Source organism: Thamnophis elegans, chromosome 9 (assembly GCF_009769535.1).
Source record: "Thamnophis elegans isolate rThaEle1 chromosome 9, rThaEle1.pri, whole genome shotgun sequence".
Taxonomy (NCBI): Eukaryota; Metazoa; Chordata; class Lepidosauria; order Squamata; family Colubridae; genus Thamnophis; species Thamnophis elegans.
In genome coordinates this window covers 29,278,472-29,290,719 of record NC_045549.1, presented here as the reverse complement: position 1 = coordinate 29,290,719, position 12,248 = coordinate 29,278,472, and positions in this window count along the sequence as shown.

Here is a 12,248-nt window from a genome sequence, read left to right as displayed (position 1 = left end):
GTTTGGAAGTTGAGCCGTGGCAACTAGACTTCTTATCTTTTTGGTTTGAAATGGTTTTTTGCTGCTTATCTAAGTAGCTTTTTCAGTCTGAGCAAGTTGGTTACGGAGAGCCCATATATGTCCTGTGGTGTTGCTTCTTCTGTGCTGGGCCATCCTTTTGGGTAAAGGCTGCTTGGTTTCATTTAAAAGGAAAAGGACACTCTTTTGAGAACAATTATGTTTGCATTTTGGAAAGGGAAGATAGATGATTTGAGAAAGGAGTGGATGAATCCATTTATGCCAAAGTGGAAAATTCCTCATTCAATGAAGGTGTCTTTTATTTTATATGCTGCTCTTGCATCAAGTCCCCAGGAACATCAAGACCACTTCACAGGTTCACCAGGGAGGCCACACTTAATCACTCACCTAGGAGAAAGTATTTAGAAGCAACAACTCTTAATAACTCTCTGCCTACTTTCTACCTAATGAGCCTATTCAGATTAGGTGAAAAATGAAACCTCCCTGGAGGACCTATTTGGAGTACCCTTAACCAACTTGTTGAGACCAAAGAAATGACTTGGATAAGCAATGAGATATTTTAAACCAAAAAGAAAAGAAGTCCAGTTGCCCTGACTCCAGAGGTGGTATTCAGCCTGTTCGGACCGCTTCACCAGAACCGGTAGTGGAAATTGTAGGTGGGCCTGTCTACCCGCCCTGGCTCTATGCCATTCTGTTTAGGCACATTTTCAAGCCAAAGCGCATGCACAGAAGGTCAGGTGGATGGGGTCCGTGTGAGCAAAGTGAGCGTGTGAATACGCATGTTTCTATTTGCGAAGCAGTAGGGACATAAGTGAATACCATCCCTGCCTGACTCAATTTCCAGACAATTCTACCTGGATGATTGAGAATCTTCATTGACATATTGCTTATAATTATTCTTGATTGATTCCTCAAGCATCATTCAAGTATCAAACCAGACATGATCACAAGGGAGATCCAAAAAGTTGAGATGCCAGCTGAGATACATATTAAAACGGGGTAGGATTTGGTCATAGTTGCCATTTTCACTTTTTTTGACTTCTCTGTGTTAAATCCAATAAGGAAGATATAAATTAAAGTCTGTCTTTAACTCCTCCCAAAAAGTATGGTTTTAAAAAAGAGTTAAAAGGAGTCTGTCCTCTGTCCTAAGAATAGATTGAAAATATGTGGTCAACCAGAATTATTTCTGGTAGTCTGCTTTTCACAAAAATGCATATTTCACAAATTATTAAATAGCACATTAGTAAATGCAGACTAAAAATTTACCAACTTCTATTAAAAATAAGGACATATTAATTCAAGAAGAAAGTGGCATAATTGCTTTAATTGATAACCTATGAAGATATAGGTTATACTACATGATTATTATGCATAACCTAGATCTTTATTATTGTAGAATTAATTAATTACTTGCTTCTACCTGTGGAAAAGTGGCTATTCTTTTACCATGCATGCCTACATCCTTCATTTTAAGCAGTTTAAATGAATCTCCTAGTTCATTTAACTAGCAGGTTTAATTCATGTATTTCTGCTTTAGTTACAAATTTGATTTTCCTAATCCATCCAGTAAATTATTTGGACAGATTATAAATGTTCTTTAAATATAGAAATAGAACAATAAAATGAAATCACTAACTAAAAAACTAATATTGGAAAAATGTAAAACTTATAAAATCCCCAAAACAATTTCTTCATCTCATCAGTGCTATGTGATGACCTTCAGATGGGTTGTAATTCATGTTTATTAAGATTCAATAATATCTGGATATTTTTCTTTTTTGCCAGAGTCACTCTGCTTCCATTCACGTCATCAATCCAGCTCCCTTGAAAATCAATAAGTCACTTATTCTATTGCATAATACAGATGCCCAGAAGCAATTATAGTAAATATCAGGGTCATTTCCCCTGTATTTTATGGAATGAATCTTTGTGATATGATTACATAATACTTATGTGAATCATCAACATTTCTCTTTCCTAACTGATTAAATGATAAGGAGCATATTGGAATATATATGTATGGGGAAAAAGAATTTTGAAACATACAGTATATGATGCAATATATCAATTGCACTTTTTTGTTTGCAATATGTTATCACTGAATTAATTGTCTTAGAATGGGGACTTGTATTTTAAGTTTTTTTAATGTTAGTCAAAAGAAACCCGCACAAAAGCAACTGAGATATGAAGCAAGCAAAGCAGAAATAACACCTTACACAGTTCAATAACTCAGAAAGCTTCAATGTCATTCTTAATCATTTTGGGGAAAAAGAAACCAGGAATTTGACATTCCAAAATCCTGACAAAACAATTCAATGGGAGTATTTACAGATTCATTGTAATTTTCCAATCCTTGAAGCAAAATCTGAAAACGGAAATGGTAATTTTGATACTAGTCATTCTGGCATAGTTGTTCTTCATGGAATAGAAGACTTCTAAACTGCCACTGTTTGCATTCCCAATCTGTCAAAATCAATCTGAAAACGTCCCCATAGTGTCTCAAAATCAGTCTGAAAATGACCCATGGACTTCTTTACTGCTGCTGCTCTTGCATCATTGTGGACAAAAAAATATTTTGTTGCAATAAAAATTATCTTTATCCTTTTCTCACTGTTCCAAAAAGGAGAAAAACAAAAGCATTTTCAAAAAAGCAAATATATGTAGTGCTCATGGAAGTGTAGAGAAAAATAGACAGAATTTATCAATTTCATCCCAGCTTCCTTCCTTAGGGCTACTAAAAGAGATCTGTGCAACCTCTATCCCCCTTCAAAGTCCTAAAGCTCAGAATTGAAAGAGTGAGCCAAAGGGTCTTTTTAATGGTGATACAGCTGCATAACATTCATAGACCCCCAACAGTCTAGCTAAATTACAGCTGCAGATTAGTTTGTTTGGGATTATAGCTGAGTTGGAAGTAACATGGAATCTATTTGGGAATGGCACATACATCTTACATGAAAATACTCTGATACAGGGACGTGTAGTCAGCGGAGGCAGGGGAGGCGGGGCCTCACCAGTGTCATGAGGAAAAGAAAAGAAAATTAAATTAAAAGGAAAAAGGCTAAGGTAGTTGCTGCCAGAATGACTCTGCTTAGTGCTAATTGCAGGGGGAGGCAAGAGAACTATGGGCCTCTTTTGCATAAGGAATTTTTCACCTTTTAACCCTTGCTCAGAGTTAAGCAAGGGTTAAAAGGCGAAAAATTTCTTATGGAAAGGAGGCATGTGGTTCTCTGCCTCCTGGTCTGGAAGCAGCAGGTCTTGCCTAAGTTGCCTTTTTTTTTACATTTTCATCATGGCGGACAAGAGGAGAGTTGAAATGATCCTCTGACACAGCTGGAAAAGGTGGGTCTGAGGGAGGGGGCGGGGGGGGGAAGAATTCAAAATTCCAATCATCCATCCCCTATAATATGCAGCTATAAAGTGATATTTGATGTTTGACCGAGTATATAAGTGTAGTAATATGGGACATCATTTTGAAATGGTCAGTTTCCTATATAAAATTATAGTTATTCTTGAACACTTCCCCAAATTTACTGGAACATGTATGTATTATTTGGTTCACCAGCTGAAACAGAAATAGTTCCCTGAAGAATATTTAAAGTGGTAAAAAGAAGCTGACTTCTTCAAATGAGGAGCCCGGACGAGGCTGGAGCGAGAGCCGCGGAGGCGAAAGGCAAAGATGAGGGGGGGTGTTCCAAGAGGCCCCCTCCCCTTTTTGCACTCTGCAAGCCAGGCCCGCAGCGGCAAGAGGCTCAGCTCTGCTTCTATCACCCCCCCCCACTCCAGAGAAGCCAGCCATGGGCGAGTCTCCGCAGCCCTGGTTCCATCTCCAAGCAGCCCCAGGAGAAAATGGGCCAGCCCCGCTTCCCTCCCCGGACTTTCCGGGAGTGGAGGACCCGCATTCCACTCCTCCTTACAAATCGCGAGTGACCCACCTCGGCTCCCGCCGCTTTCTCACAGACCTCCAGCAGGCCCACCGAGGAGGAGCCCGGACGAGGCTGGAGTGAGAGCTATGGAGGCGAAAGGCTGGCCACTTGGGGCTTGGAAGGGGGAGCGGAATGTGAGTCCTCCACTCCTGGAAAGTCCAGGGACCGAAGCGGGGCTGGCCCATTTCCTCCTGGGGCTGCTTGGAGACGGAACTGGGGCTGCGGAGACTCGCTCGTGGCCGTCTTCTCTGGAGCGGAGGGGGGCAATAGAAGCAGAGCTGAGCTTCTTGCCGCTGCGGGCCTGGCTTGCAGAGTGCAAAAAGGGGAGGGGGCCTCTTGGAACACATCCCACCCCACCCCTCTGCGCCTTTCGCCTCCGCGGCTCTCGCTCCAGCCTGGGCAGGAACCGGCGCTCTTCTGCTGTGGGCGGGACGTAGTCCCGGTGTCCTGTGGCTCCGGCGCCTGCAAGGTGGAAGTGTTTGCCCTGCGGGGCAGGCAAAAGCCGAAATAAAGCACCCCACCGCTTCTGTCTGACATAGAGGCGCCCCGCGCCCCCCAGCTGGGTTGGACATAGCTGCGGGGCGCGTGGCACCTCTATTTCGGACATAGCTGTTGTGGGGAGGGGGAAAAAGCTGCTTTCTTTCTTTTTGCCTCACCAGCCATAAGCTTCACCACACGTCACTGCTCTGACATAGGCTATAGCTGTGATGGCAAACCTATGGCACATATGCCCAAAGTGGCAGGAGAAGCCATGTCACCCAGCATGTGCAGCCTTGCCTGTTTGTCTTCCGGGTTTCTGGCATGCATGCACATGTGATGATCAGCTGTCCTTTGCATGTGTGGCAGTGCCGAAAACCAGTGTGCGCATCTGCACCGGCCAGCTGATTGTCAGGTGCACCAGAACCCGAAAGTTCGGCTTTTCTGGAGCAAAATCCCTGCTGAAAACCAGTCTGCGCATGCGCATTGTCCAACTGATCATTGGGTGTGCATGCACGCTAGAACCTGGAAGTTTGGCTTTTCCAGAGCGTGGCCCTGACAAGGGCAAGCACGATACTCCCGCACAACCTTTTTGGCATTTGGTGCCCAAAAGGTTCACCATCACAGGGCTATAGTTAGAAAACAGCCCCTGCATTCTGCTTTATATGTGGAAAAAATAGAGAACTATGTCAAAAATCTGCCTTCCATCTGTCTTCTGAATGTTATCATCCTCTGTCAAAGGATCTTCCTTCTTCTTCTTTTCACTTTTTTTCTGTCTCTTTCACAATTATTTTTCATTTCTTTGTACAATGTACTTTTCTCTTACTAATGCAAGGTAGCTTAAAATGATCCAGGATTTCCCTTTCCTATAATTAATAGCTCCTTGGTTTTGCAGCCTTTTTAACTGCCTGCATTTTCTCCTGAAAAAACAGAGCCATGGCTAGTGTTAATTTGTTACTTAAATTATTTCTGTAGCATTATATAATTACAGTACAAAGTGGTTTACAATTCTAAACAAATTATATGATCTTAATGGTCTTTTAACTAGAGCATAAAAAGCTAGATAAAACATAGATACCAGAAAAATGATTGTGTAAGAAAAGTTACATACAGGTCACTTTCATTTGTAAACTTAGTTTCTCTTAACTAGGGTAATGGCACTCCCACAGATACTACAGCTTTCATCAAGCTTTTTTTTAACTTTAACTTTTTAAAAATGGCTATTTTTAAGCAAGCATGCTCTCAAAATATAAAGAAATCTTCAGTGCAATGCTATGGATATGCTTTAGCAATATTTTACAAAGTAACTGAAGTATATATTATTTTGTCAAATAAGTGACAGAAGATACCACAAGACATATTTAGGATGTAGGTGTACAATACATGTAGATTAGAAAAAGAAAACAAGGCAAGTGAGACTTGATTGAATGAATAATATGGCAAAATTAATTAAGACTTAGAAACATACGACAAAAAAGAATAATGAATGATGAATGGGAGTCTTTAGAACAATTATAACATCTGAAATGCTTTTTGAAAATACTGCTTGAAATACTAGCTCATGTTTTCTACATTATTTCTTCTTTGTTTGACATAATTGGCAAAGGAGAATTTTGAATAATGAACATTTTTCCCTACTTACATTTGTTATTTTCCTTTCTGTGCTTCACTGTCTCTCTTTCTTCCTGAAACGATGAACCATTTCAGTGGGACATTATAACATTTTAGGCTTTAGATCAAACTTATTTATTTATTTACTTATTTAGCCACCCATATTAAATAAATAACTAATTTTGCAAGATTAAAACTTACCCATCTACCAGACATAACAATGATTCCACTAACATCAATCATAATAGAGTTCATCTATTACAATATAATAAGCTACAATAGCTTCAAGATGTAGGTACTCAAATCATACAATAAGATGAAAATTAGTCATATTACACCAATTTGCATAAATGTTTTAAATAAAAATGAGCTGTCTCATCCCTTCCATTTTTAATAGTTATATTGTCTTTTGTGTAACTTATTTGTTGATGGTCCCATTAAAGTAGTAGGACCTTCCTACAATCACAGTCCTAAACTTTTTTGTATTTCTGACATGTGGAATTATATTTCAGAATTGAATAAAATGATTTGAGTGCACTGTAGTCACTATATAGTAAGTAAGGTTCCTTTGTTATTTTATTGAACTTATAAACTATGAGTAAGTTCTTGTGTTTGTCTTACTTGTAAAAGCTTTTATTCTCATCATTTCATTGGTGAGGTAGAATTCTCATTACATTAAAAAGATTTCAGTTTTGATAGCAAGGGATGTCTCATGATTTGGTTATATTCTCTTTCAAAATTAAGGCTGTGACTCATTTCCTTAATTATTTTTGTCTGGAGGAATAAGATTGGCTATGACTATGAGATATTGGATTGTTGCTTGTTTTTAACTTAACCTGAAAGCATAAGACATAAGACAGCCAGTATGCTTTCTGTATGTGAAAATCCAACACTGTATTATGAGTCATATTATATCAATATAAAATTCACATGAATGTAATAACTTATAGTTCTAAGTAAATTATAGTCAAAAATGTATTTTCAAGAAAAAATAATAAAAAATAATCCCAAAATTAAATCTGATCCCATTGAGTTCACTCAGGATATACTGTAATACGAATAAATAAGTTATAGAAAATAAACTACATAAAGTCAGATTTCTATTCTCCTTGTATCTCACTTTATATTCATGTAGCAAGTAAAGTGAACTAATTTGCAGATGTTGAATGGTTGCTTTAGGGCAACAACAGGGTAGAAATATTGATTCTGTCACAGAGTTCTAGAACTAGTGTCAGAAAGTTAATAGCAATTGTTGTAAATATATCTGAAGATATTTTAGCTTTTCATACTACAAAAATCTCCAGTGATAAAAGAGACACCCCAGAATTACTACAACTGCATTTTCCCCCCATAAATCTACATAATAATATCCCAGAGGGCCTTTGGTGAGATTACAAGTACACATTTACTAAATTAGGTTCAGTGTCTACATCATTCGTGCCACATTAATATTCACTACTATGAATGTGGGTGAAGCTAATACAATATTGAAAAAAAAGTAACCAGGCTTGAAGCCCATAAGCCAATTAGAATTATTGTTATCAACACACTTGGGAAGTGCAAGGTCCTAACTACACTCTCTACTAACAGCATGGCTTGCATTAATGTCAGTATATTATTTTCTTTATTCATAGGTGCGAACTAGGGTAATTTTTATCTAAAGTGCAACACATTTGGAAGAAAAGTTTAACACTTCTTCAAAGCTTTGCTCAGTAATTAATAATAGAGTAAAAGATTCTATTGATGGTGATAAAGCTATCCGTTCAGTTCAGACTGACTCTTGGTAATACTATGGGCCAGGCCTCTCCACATCTTCTGATCTTGCACTAATTGAGTTTTTTAATGCTCCGTTGGTGTCAGCTTACATGGTATTGAGCTGCCATGTTTTTTGATGTAATGATTTCCTTTTACCATTGACTCTTCCAATCATAGTTGCCTTCTCCAGTGAATCTCCCTGCATAACGGTGGTGGGTTGTCAATTTTTTTACTACTGGTTCAGCTGCACTCCCGTGCGCTCGCGATGCTTCTGCAGATGTGCAGAAGCATCTGGGCAGGTGGGTTGAGCCTCCCGCCACCGCTACTACCGATTTGCCATCTCTTTAATCGCTTCACTGTCAGTTTCTATGTTGATGTTTCCCATCCTTGCAATGGTCATTAGCTTGCTTTTTTTGATAATCAGAAACCAAAATTCTCATTTCTTTCTTTGATTTTCTCAATCAGATGTTCCTGGGCTTTTTTTGTTTTGTTTTTAAGAGGAGAGTTGTATTATCAGCACATCAAAGATTGTTGATATTTCTTCCACCAATCTTTACCCCAATTTACAATTCTTCAAGATCTAGCTTTCTCATGGTCATTTCGGCATGAAGGTTGAATAAGGAAAGGGAGAGAATGTAACTTTGTTCCACTCCTTTATCTATCTTAAATCAATTGGTCTCTCCATGTGGTGTTTGCATAGTGGCTTCCTGATTTGTGTACAGTGATTGCACCAATTTGACCAAATGTGCTACGACCCCCAGGTCTAGTAGGGTTTTCCATAGTTTCTCATGTTCAGCACAATCGAAAGCTCCTTTCAGTCAATGAAGCACATGTAAATGATATTTTTATATTCATGAGATTTTTCCATGTTCCAGTGCAGATTTGCAATAAGGTCATAAGTGCCACAAATCCTTCAGAAACCATCCAAGATGGCATCTGGTAATTCCCTTTTAATGGTTGGTTCTCGGCATTGTTGCATAATTTTAAGAAGAAATTTTAGATGTAAGGGATGAGAACAATTGTGTGATAATTGGAGCAGTCTTTAGAGTCATCCTTTTTCAATTGTGGAACGAACATTGAACATTTCCAGTCTGGTGGCCACCTGTTGGTTTCCCAGATTTTCTGGCATAGGTCTCTAATGACTGGGTGGTACAGATCTTAGCAATTCTGCAGGGACAGTGTCAACACCTGGAGACTTGTTTGGCAGTTAGTTCTTCGCCATAGGATTTCTTTGTCAAGGATGGCTTATTCTATTTCTACTTTTCTCTTTTTGTCATCCTGAGGTTGGGTCCCTTTGCTACCTGTGTACACTATTCTGTGTATATTCACCATCTGTTCTTAATGCCTTATTGGTTAGACAATTCTTCCCCTTGCTTGTTTTTAATGATGCCTTTACGAGCAATAAATGATGTTTGGGTCTTTTCAGCTTGCATAAATGCATTCCTGGTGTGACTGTTCATGTAGTCCGCCTCAAGCTTTTTGCATTGCACATCTCAGTAAACTTCATTATCCTTTCTTGCTGCCCTCTGGAAAGCTGCATTCAGTCTTGTTACTTCTTCCCATTTGCCTGCAGCCTTGGCTGCTCATCTTTGCTCAGCTATTTTGATAGTTTTATCTGAGAGCTCTTGCACTTTTTCTTTGGCTTCTTGTGTAGTATATGTTCTTCTGCAATTCCAATAATGCTCAATTGAATTTCCTACCACAGTTCATCAGATATCTTCTCAACAGTGCCCAATAGTTCAAACTGATTTTTCACATCTGTTGTAAATAGGCATCTTTGAATATTAACATTAGCAAAATGATTATTAAGAGGTTTGCCCCATTGCATTCATGGGATTTATTCCCAGATTTTAAGATTAATAAGCATATCTGAAGCTACCACTCATCATACAAGGCAAATAATATCATTCTGGGCCAGAGACGAAGCTGCTGCCTTGGAAGGTTGAACATATTTCCAAATACATAGTCAGCCTGGCTGATGCAGTCATATAAGAACCTTCTTATAATGAATTGCACCATTGGTTGATGGGGCGCAGCATTGCATATGTCTGGATAGATCAACCCATTATCAGAGCTCACCCTTCATTTGCTGCTTGCAGAATAGCCAAAAATAGGAGGCAACCACCCAATGACATTAGCTCAATGTTATATGGTCATTTAAAGGATATGGGTATGTTAAGCTTCTGTCAGATTTAATAGAGAAAGCAGGGAGTGAAGTTGAAAATCTTACCCTTATTCCTCTGATGAGAATTCCATCTTAGTTTTTCTATAGTCCAAATCAGTTAAGGTGTTGTTGTTTTTAAAAAAAAATGGATCCAATTGACAGGCAGTTGTCATAATTGATTTAAATGGATTGGCAGTAGCATTTCACAGTTCAGAAAGAAGGTACCAGATTCACATTTGGGACCATCTGTATGCAGAACACGTGTTCTGCTATCTATATAATTATAATTCTATGCATCTTAATTATTTTATTTCTGACACATGCAAAGCAACATACCTTTTCTTCTGTCTAAAAGTAATTTCAGCTGCAGTGGGTGACTAACAGAACTCTGCACCTTCCCAATGTTTCATTATTTGTTACAATTAAAACTGACTTTTAAAACTGATTTTTTCCATAATTCATTATGAACTTGGAAAAAAAGATGACATTGCTTGAATATTTGCATTAAGTTTAACAAATGGCTTCTTTAAAGTAGTGACATCTTCTTTTAGTAAAATCAGTTGAATACAAATAACAGAGAGATGTTGTACATTCACACACCCAAAATCTAAAGTATTTCACTGGAAGCATTTCAATGCAAATGTGTATTGCTCTAGCATCTAATTTCATTGGTATCATATTTAACCAAAGAAATACTCAAATTATTGATATTGTTTTTTGAAAATCTGCCAAGAGTAAAATGGGGGTAATTATCAGACCAATTTGCGCAAACTTATTAGATTCCCTACCAAGCAAGTCAGAAGCTGACTATTTTTTTAAAATTATGTATAAATCATATATATATATATATATATATATACATACATATACACATACATACACATACATACACACACACACACATACATATATACATACATATATATACATACATACATACATATACACATACATACATACATACATACATACATACATACATACATACACGCTTGTCTCACAATTAGGTGAAACATGCAAGGAAAAACAGTTTAAGATTTTGCCCTTGAGTCAAATTCTTACCAGCATGCTAGAAATTTGGGGGAAGGGTTTTTAAAATTTGTATCAGCACATTTCCCTAAACATTTCATTTTCAATCATTGTTTTTTAAGTTTACTTGTGCTAGATTGTGCTTGATAAAGAACATTTCTCTAATCATTCTCCTGGGTCAGCTTTGTGGATTATTTGTTATCTGCATAAAACTCTTTTCATAGAGTAATTATAAATCCTATATACATATATCTTGAACAACCGCAGTCTCTAGAGACTCTAGAAAGAGTGCAGAGAAGAGCAACAAAGATGATTAGGGGATTGGAGACTAAAACATATGAAGAACAGTTGCAGGAACTGGGTATGTCTAGTTTAATGAAAAGAAGGACTAGGGGAGACATGATAGCAGTGTTTCAATATCTCAGGGGTTGCCACAAAAAAGAGGGAGTTAACTATTCTCTAAGGCACCTGCGTGTAGAACAACAAGCAATGGGTGGAAACTAATCAAGGAGAGAAGCAATTTAGAACTGAGGAGAAATTTCCTGACAGTTAGAACAATTAATCAGTGAAACAGCTTGCCTCCAGAAGTTGTGAATGCCCCAACACTGGAAGTCTTTAAGAAGATGTTGGATAGCCATTTGTCTGGAACGATATAGGGTTTCCTGCCTAGGCAGGTGGTTGTACTAGAAGACCACCAAGGTCCCTTCCAACTCTGCTATTGTATTGTATAGTCAGGGGAGAAAGTAAGTTCAGTCTCATGAAAGTAGCATTGTTATATGGCATGCCCTGCCCCCTTTATATATATATATATCTTGTGCCTTGTATGCGTAAACAAAAGGAATAGAGCTTATGGTTCAACGTGGCTTTCATCTTGTGAATGCTGCCACATCTCATGACAAATCCTATGGAATTCAATAGTCTAATGTAGCTGTGCATAACACTGTACAATCTGGCTGAATCCCAAATCACCATGCACTACACCACAATAATGGAAATTTATGAACTTATTTGTTTATTTGGAATAAATAAATGTAAATTAAATACGTCTGGGTGGCTAACAATCAATGTACAATAGTAAAATAGCATTAAAACATCCTACTCAATGTCAATCAAGACTCAATAAAACATCCTGTTCACAAAAGAAAAAAAAATAACATTAAACTAATTGAAATGCAATAACTAGGGCACAACATAACTAATTCACAACAGAAGTGCACATATACTGGGATCCACTAATATCCTGGCCCTAATACTTGGGGGAAACATAAGTC